The 8,045-nt window shown below is 38.8% G+C and overlaps 1 long non-coding RNA gene across 4 annotated transcripts; it reads left to right on the top strand.

Annotated features, from left to right (window-relative positions):
* Positions 1–3,409: 3,409 nt before the first annotated feature.
* Positions 3,410–7,029, top strand: LOC132083450 (uncharacterized). 4 transcript variants are annotated; one of them, XR_009419950.1, is made up of 5 exons: positions 3,410–3,655; positions 4,280–4,343; positions 5,041–5,116; positions 5,234–6,001; positions 6,596–7,029. It is a non-coding gene; the product is annotated as an uncharacterized LOC132083450 (long non-coding RNA). The 4 variants fall into 4 exon arrangements; XR_009419951.1 differs by having other exon boundaries at positions 5,041–6,001; positions 6,774–7,029; XR_009419949.1 differs by having other exon boundaries at positions 5,041–6,001; positions 6,685–7,029.
* The last annotated feature ends 1,016 nt before the right edge of the window (positions 7,030–8,045 follow it).

Here is an 8,045-nt window from a genome sequence, read left to right as displayed (position 1 = left end):
TGGCAGGAGAGAATTAATTGCATATTGTGAGTGAGGAAGGACTATGGTGCTCAGAAATGAGTTTAGCTTGTTTTGTTGGTTTTCTGGTAATTTTTCTAATTTGGGTTAATTTTGTGGTAGTGATTATGCCTAAATATTGTTCTAAGTCTGAAATTAGTACTGTGGTTATCTGTTGAAAAAGTTCTTAGTCTCTTATCAGGTTTTTTTTGTATATATATATTTGTATATATTTATTTAATTTAAATAAATATAAGTAAAAAATATGATACAGAAAATATATATCTATTATTATATTAGAAGGTATTCTCTCTAATATATATAATATCTATGAATAAAATAAATAAAAATATCCATATAAATATCATTAAATTTTGAAAAATAAATTTACTTTCTAAATTTTAAATCTGGTTCAAATAAAGGGGTGTCCTTGGTTTTTATTTGGTTAGAGGCAGGAGTTTTATTTTAAATAATATAAGTAATATAGAAATGTGGATCTTAAGATAGAAATATATAATAAATATATAAAGAGAAATTGCTAAAGTATGAATATAAATTTATATATAAATATATGTAAGTAATAGGAAGAGTTGTAGTATAGAATATAAATAACATTATATGGGAATATAAATATAAAAATATGTAAATATAGTTTAAAAGAAAGGGAATGTTTTGGCTTTTATTTAAGTAGAGGCAGGGGTTTTATTTTGAATATTATAAGTGTTAGAGAAGTAAAAATCTTGACGCAGAAATATTTAATCAATGCATAAAAATATGTATAAAAATATATAAATATCTACTCGCATCAGATGTAATATAGAATATAAATTTATTTATAACTTGACATTGGTAAAGATAAATGTATAAGTAAGCAATAGACATTAATATACATTATAAATACAAATATGAATATAAAAATCAGACATAAGGATAAAACATATTTAAATATTTTTTAAAAGAAAGGGTTGGGGTCTTTTTTATTATTGGGTTAGAGGCAGGGTTTTTATTTTAAATAATATGAATGTAGATATTATTGTTATATATTTCTAAATATTGAGATATAAAATCAAGATATAAATATATATATATAAACACAAAATTTAAGTAAATATAAATAATAGGAAGAGATGTAATGGAGAATACAAATAAGAGTATACATTAGTATACATTTTAAATGTAAAAGTGAATATGAACCTGAAAAACAGAATTTTAAAAAATATTTAAATACAGTTGAGAAGACTGAGGTTCTTTTTGGCTTTAATGTGGGTAGAGGCAGGGGTTTTATTTTAAATAATGTAAGTGTTACAGATGTAAAAATCCTAACACAGAAAGATATAATAAATATATAAAGATATGAATAAAAGTACATAAAAATATAAGTAATAGGAACACATGTAACATAGAATATAAATTTATAAATAAATCGCTAAATATAAATGCAAAATCGATCATACATCAGTAAACATTTTAAATATAAATTTGAAAAATGTTTTTTTAAAAAAATTAAGTACAGTTGAGATGAAAGGGGGTTTTATATGCCATGTATGGGGTAGAGGCAGGGGTTTTATTTTGAGTACTGTGAGTGTTACAGAAGTAAAAATCCTAACAGAAATATATACTTACTATGTAAAAATATGTATAAACATATAAAAATAAATTTAAGTTTTAGGGATATATGCAATATGGAATAGAAATGTATTCATAAAAACAAATGTATAAATGGACAGTGTACATCAATATACATTGTAAATAGAAATGTGAATATTAATATGAAAAAAATATTTTTTTAAATATTTAATTTTTTTTTTTAAGAAATTGTTGAGGTTTTGTTTTGTTTTGTTCTATTAGATTAGAGGCAGAAGTTTTTTTTTTCCTCTTCCCGGTTGTTTTGGGGCATTTATTTCAGAGCAGTTTTCGGCGGGGGTCGCCCCTGTTCTTTTTTGCCGTCTTCGCTGCCCGCAGCCCCGAGGCGCGCTGCGCCCCCGGCTGGGGCGGGCGGCAGTGCTGCCGCCTTGTGGGCAGAGCGCGGTACTGCAGCCCTGCGCCGAGAGGCCGCCACCTTGGGAGTGGCGCGTCGCGGATGTCGCGGACTTTTGGTTGACCTTCTCAACAGGGCGGCGAAAAGGGCGGGGAAGTGGAGGACCGGGGTGGGTGTCAGTGGACTGCCTGCATGGAATACCGACCCCGGCGCGGCCCCGGTGGTATTTTCTGTGACGTTTCAAGTGTACCCGACACATGCTGTGGTCTCAGCGGCGCCGCGGGCGGGCGTATTTCGGCGGGTTTGTGACAGGCATGTGGGGAAACGCCTCGCTGTGCCGGGGTCCTCTGACAGCCGCTTTCCCGCCCTGAGGGAGCCGAGCCGGGCCGAATTGTTCCGAAGAGCCGAAGAGCCGAGTGTGGGCGAAAACAGCCGAGTTTCCCCGAAGAGCCGAGTGTAGCCGAAAACAGCCGAGTTTCACCGAAGAGCCGAGTGTGACCGAAAATAGCCGAGTTTCACCGAAGAGCCGAGTGTGGCCGAACACAGCCGACTTGAGCCGAAGAGCCGAGTGTAGCCGAACACAGCCGACTTGAGACGAAGAGCCGATGATAGCCGAGTGTAACCGATAGCCGACTGTAGCCGACATTGGCCGCATTTAGACAAAGAGCCGAATATGACCGACTTTAGCCCAACCGGGCCGAGTTCAGCCGAAGAGCCGGAAAAGCCGATTTTAGACCTAAGCCGAACCAAGCCTAATTTAGCCGAGTTTATTTAAACAGAACCGAACGACGCCGCAGCACTCTGCCTGCAGAGCGCCGGTGCAGACGGCAGGGGGCGGTGTATAAAGCGAGTATAAAATATCAACTGTATATAAGAAGGAATAAAAAGCTCTGTGTCATGTGCAGCAGTAGAAAATTTCAGGCTCCCAGGGAATAAATAGTTTTCTTTCAATCATTATAGTTTTGGGGTTTTTTTTACTCCCAGGTAGCCTGAAAGTTACTACTGCTGCTTTTTGATTCTAAAGCTAGGAAGGAAAACCAAGATTACAAATACAAGAAAAAGAAAGGGAAAGGGAAGGGGAAAAAAAGGAAAGGAAAGGAAAGAAAGCAGGAGAGCAGAAGGGAAGGGAAGGGAAAGGGGTGAAAAACAGCGTTAAAAAAAGAAAAAGAGTTGGAGGGGAAAAGAGAGGGCATTCGGGAGGAGCGGTCCTGCCTCAGGTCCTTCCCCGCCCTGGGGCGAAGGAGCCGTTTGATGCCCGGGAGGGACTGCAGCTCCCGGTGGCGGGGGACGGAGCCGTGGCTGTCAGCCCGAGACTCCAACTCCCGGCAGGCCCTGCTGCCGGCGCGGCGTGTGACGCAACGGCTATCGCGGCACATGAGTGGCTACCAGCCCGAGACTCCAACTCCCGGCAGGCCCTGCTGCCGGCGCGACGTGTGCCGCAACGGCCGACGCTGCCCGGGATTTTTCTCTAAATCGGCAGTAAATACAGCTGAGTAAAATTAGCTTGGTTTTCTTCCTTCTTTTTTAACTGAATTGTTTTTATTAAAAATACTATTTGAATATGTAGAAAAAGTGGGGATGTCCTGTACTATATCCTAGCTTTTCTTGTTTATAGGGTGCTCAGAAAACATGCGTCCCTTAGAGTCCCTCAGAAAGGTTCTCAGTGCGATCTCTACCAAGGTATGTATTTACTAATAAGTGATCCCTTTAGATATTTGCCTGTGTACCTTTTCCTGTAATTCAGAGCTTGCGTTCTGTGGGTTTTATCATAAACCTGTAAAATATGTAAGAATGCTTTTGCAAGTCTGAATCGTTGAAGGCAGCAGTAAGTGGATTTAGAGCCTGTTCTTGACCAGACAACGGGAAAAAGTGTGACTTTGATGCTGAACTTGTTTTTTTCATTTTTCATTTGACTTGTCTGGAATGATTTAGGAATAGAGAGAGCTAGAAAAAGAGAGAAATAGAATTGATTATGGAGCACTCCTCAAATGCTCACCACGATTCAGTGTAGAGCCGAAGTGAAGGGTGATGGAACAGAGCTCTGTGCTTTAGAAGGAAATAAATTTAAACCTGACCTCCGCACAGAGTCTCACTAACTTCTTTTGTTTTAAAATACAAAATATTATTAGGAAGTGTTGGAAGTTAGTGTTTTGGGAAAGAAACGGCAGTTCCACAGAACATTCCATTTAACAGAGGCTCTGGGAACGATTCATGTTGTAGCTGCTGTCACTGCAATCAGTTGGTGGTTCAGCCTTGAAATGTGCACTTGCCCTTCTATAAAGCACTGTTTTGTTTGCCTTTCAGTGCTATGAGTCTTGATAAATTGGAGAAGAGCCCAAGAGAAATTTTTCATCCCTTGATATAAAAGGTAGGAAGTGACTTTTTTTGGTTTGGTTCTTTTTCTTTATTATTTCCTGGAAATAAAAGTAATTAAGTATAGGTACTACTGGTTTGTTTCTTCCAGTAGCAGATGATAACAATAGCAGTAGTAATAGTAAAAATAATAATAGAAATAATAATAATAGCAATGTAATACTACTTAAACTGTCTTTATCCATTGAACTGGCCATTTCAAATCAAAACTTCTAAACACAAATCAAACCATCATCCTCGTAGAATCTTTCACAGCAGTGGGCTATAGATCCTGGTTTTGTTGACAGGATTTATTGGTTCTGGAATAGCAAGAGGGAAGTACAAGCCTAACTACTTCTAGCTCACAGACCCATCCAGTGAATACTGCTTTGTGTTTTGGTGGGCTTGTGATGACTTTGAAATCAATTGCTCATTCCAGTAAAAAAAATTAATGTTTTTTTGAACCTGACAGCAGAAATAACTTTAGGCACCAACTTAATAATAACAGATCACCAATTTAAGTTCATAATTTTATGCTGTACTATCAAAGTTTAAAGGTAAATTTTTACTTATTAGGAGATGGTATAAAGTGTATGTTCCAATGTGTTGGATGTATGCAAAGGTACATACGTACCCGAAAGTCCTTAGAGGAAACAAATTTTTACGTCTGCTGTTTGATTGTTTATCATACAATATTTGGTTTCATTTCCCAGGGATCGGTGAATTTTAACTTTGGAGTCCTCTGTGCTAAGGATGCTCAGCCTACAGATGATGAAATGTTCAGTAATGGTGAGTTTTTCACCTTCTCTTTAATTGCTATGCTGATCTGAATAAGAAAAAAACAAAAGCAAGAGAAAAAAAAAGGATGGTTTATTATTTTTTACGCTGTTATGTTTGTTTCCTCAGTATTTGCTGCAGCTCTGCGAACCCAAGCTTTGGGTTCCTTCTGTCCCACTGGGAGTTGCCCAGTTTGGTTGCATCTGGTGAAATTCACCCTGAGACCTTACAGAGCTAGCTCAAACTACGTGAGAGCCATTTGCAGTTCTCTCCAGACACCTGGAGAATGGGTGATGTTTCTGAGGGTCTGGCAAGTATACTTGTATCAAAACTCAGTCTGTGAAATTTCTGGGGAAAACCCTTCTGTGTCCTGAAGGGTTCAAACTCTGGTGAGGATCCAGTTATCAGGTGCTCACCTGGATGGTTCCAGCTCTTAAAGTGAACACTTGTACTCTTACCCTGTAGTTTACATCTATTGTATTTTTGTTATTTTGCAAGATTTTATGGCTTTGCAAAATATTGTGCGTTTCACTCTTTGGAACCTCTCAGATCGTTCTTTGGTGCAGCACCACCTCATGGGACACTTGGCTGCCGTCCTGAAGGGGTTGGTCGCTAGAATTGTAAATCCTGGAGAGTTTGTAAGTCTTCTGTCCCCAGGGAGGTACCATGCTTTGTTTACTTTTGTTCTGTTTGTTAGGCGCTGCTTCTCATTGGAAGTATGAATTTCAAACTACCCTGTTCTTATTTTAACTGTTTTCCTGGTTCTCTCCCTACGGCAGGGAAAGACTCTCGTATCCTTGTCGTCGGGCTCGGTGCTGTCCAAGAAGATGCAGAGACTAAAAAAATCATAAGAAGCAAAATATGACTGCAGGGAAAACAAGCTGGAGAGAACAAAAGGTGATATTGTTATCCTTACCCTGTATTAGAAACATCCGCTGTGCTTTGATGCTGGCAGCTGCCAGGGGCTTGTTAGCTCTTTGTAGGCAGGTGTAGGTGTTCACTTGTAGGTTTTTTCTCTGGACAAGTCAATTCAAACTTTGCTAAGCTTATATTTGCAAATTACTCTCTAGCACAGTCCAGCATGACATTTTTGAATGTTGTAAAAATACCATGTTACTTGGAAATTGCTAATGATGAGAAGCTTTAGGGAAAAATAAGATGTCAGGGTTGGGAGATGTGAGAAGAATTTTGAGGGGATGTTAGACTGAAATGAAGCACACTTGAAGCTGGACTGGCACGCTGGCAGATCCCCTATTAAACAGTAGCGTTGAGATTAGCCTGGGGTTTGCCCATTGTTTCTGTAGAAATAAATGTTTTCTGGTCTTCAGAGGTAAGCTGCTTTGAAAAGCTGGAAGGCACAGCATAGTGACAATCCGTGTGCTTCGCATTAAAAATAGATTTCAGAAGGGTCCTAGGCTTTTGTCTTTTCCTAGAAGTCGATGTAATCCTATTGAGGAGTTTTTAATTCTGTGCTGCCATGTCATCGATCAGGGCCCTGTCGTACTAATCATCATACAGATGCAAAACAAAAAATCAGACCCTGTCCCGACCACTTAGAGCCCAGAACACGATTTCCTCAGGCTGCCATTTGTGTGCCATCGGTACTCACCACGGAAGCGAGCTGGGGATTGTTGCACCCGTTGGGAACAAACCGCTTCTCGTCACACAGTAATGGAATTGGGACGACGCCTCAGCCGGCCCCTCTCTCCTGAATCTGCAGCAGAGCAGTTCCAGTCCATGCGGGCAATCCAGTTCCTGACGATCTGAGCGCACGGAGCAGCGCTCAGCTGCTGTGGGGGGCTCAGGGAGGGCAGAGTGTGCATTGTCATCTTCCTGAACCTACAGACGCGAATCAAAGTGAGAAGCCACAGGGTGGAAATCAGTCGCATATATGCTAAATAAAACTTGCAGGTTTTTTTTAAGAATTGTTTTTGCTTGTTCTTTGTTGTGCTTCTGTGCTTAGAAAACCTCCCTTTACAATCAGTTCAATTCATCAATTGAACCTTTGTTTGCAGACTCTCACTGAGCAGAATTTGTTGCAGACTCAGTGCACGCTGTGCAGGCCTCCCGGGAGTGTGAGGAGCTCATGTGTGCTACTTTTTGCTTTAGGACGCTCTGAGGTATTTATTCCTTTTGGGATACATGATGAGAATTCCCAAGAGAGGTAGTTATAAGGTATGACATCGGGAAAAAGCCTGTGTGGTTGGAATGTTGTTGCTGTCAAAAGTTAATTTTTTCTTAGCCAGTAGTTAGCTTTTTGCTTTATTTTTGTGGTATCAATATTTTATTGTTTAAAAAATTCCTTCAAAATAACTTCAGTGGTCGCCCACCAGTACCTTGTTCAGATTTGCCTATTTGCTTGTAGCTGAAATGTTCACATCTTGTTTATCATTCTATTTAAGAAACTGCTGCCCAGCCAACTAATAACTGAATATCCATCTGTCTAGGACACGGGGAGAGGATTTAGGTAATGTCTTTATTTCCAGAAAAAAGTTCCATTGTAGTTTCTAAATAGAGGAGAAGGGGGTGAAGACTCGGGGCTCTGATGCCGTTGGGGCACCCCAAGGTCCCCAGGAGAGGGGGCCCCACTGCGGTGCAGGAGCAGGTGTGTTCTCATGTAATATTGAACAAATTATAAATATAAATATGAAAATTATAAACATGAAAATATTTTTAAAATACTTAAATAAAGCGGGTTTTCTTTATTGGTCAATAGGCAGTGTTTTGATTGTAAAAATTATAAATGCAAATAATATAAAGGTAGAAATCTAAGTTTAGAAATATATAATAAATACATACAGATAAATATAAAAATTTAAAATATCAGAAAAAATTAGTTGTAGCAGTAGATATTATACATAATTTAAATAATGATTTAAATCTATTTTAAAATTTTATATATATAATATATCATTATTAATGTAATACATCCAAAGAAACG

Source organism: Ammospiza nelsoni, chromosome 23 (assembly GCF_027579445.1).
Source record: "Ammospiza nelsoni isolate bAmmNel1 chromosome 23, bAmmNel1.pri, whole genome shotgun sequence".
Classification (NCBI taxonomy): domain Eukaryota; kingdom Metazoa; phylum Chordata; class Aves; order Passeriformes; family Passerellidae; genus Ammospiza; species Ammospiza nelsoni.
This window is presented reverse-complemented; position numbering and strand designations above follow the sequence as displayed.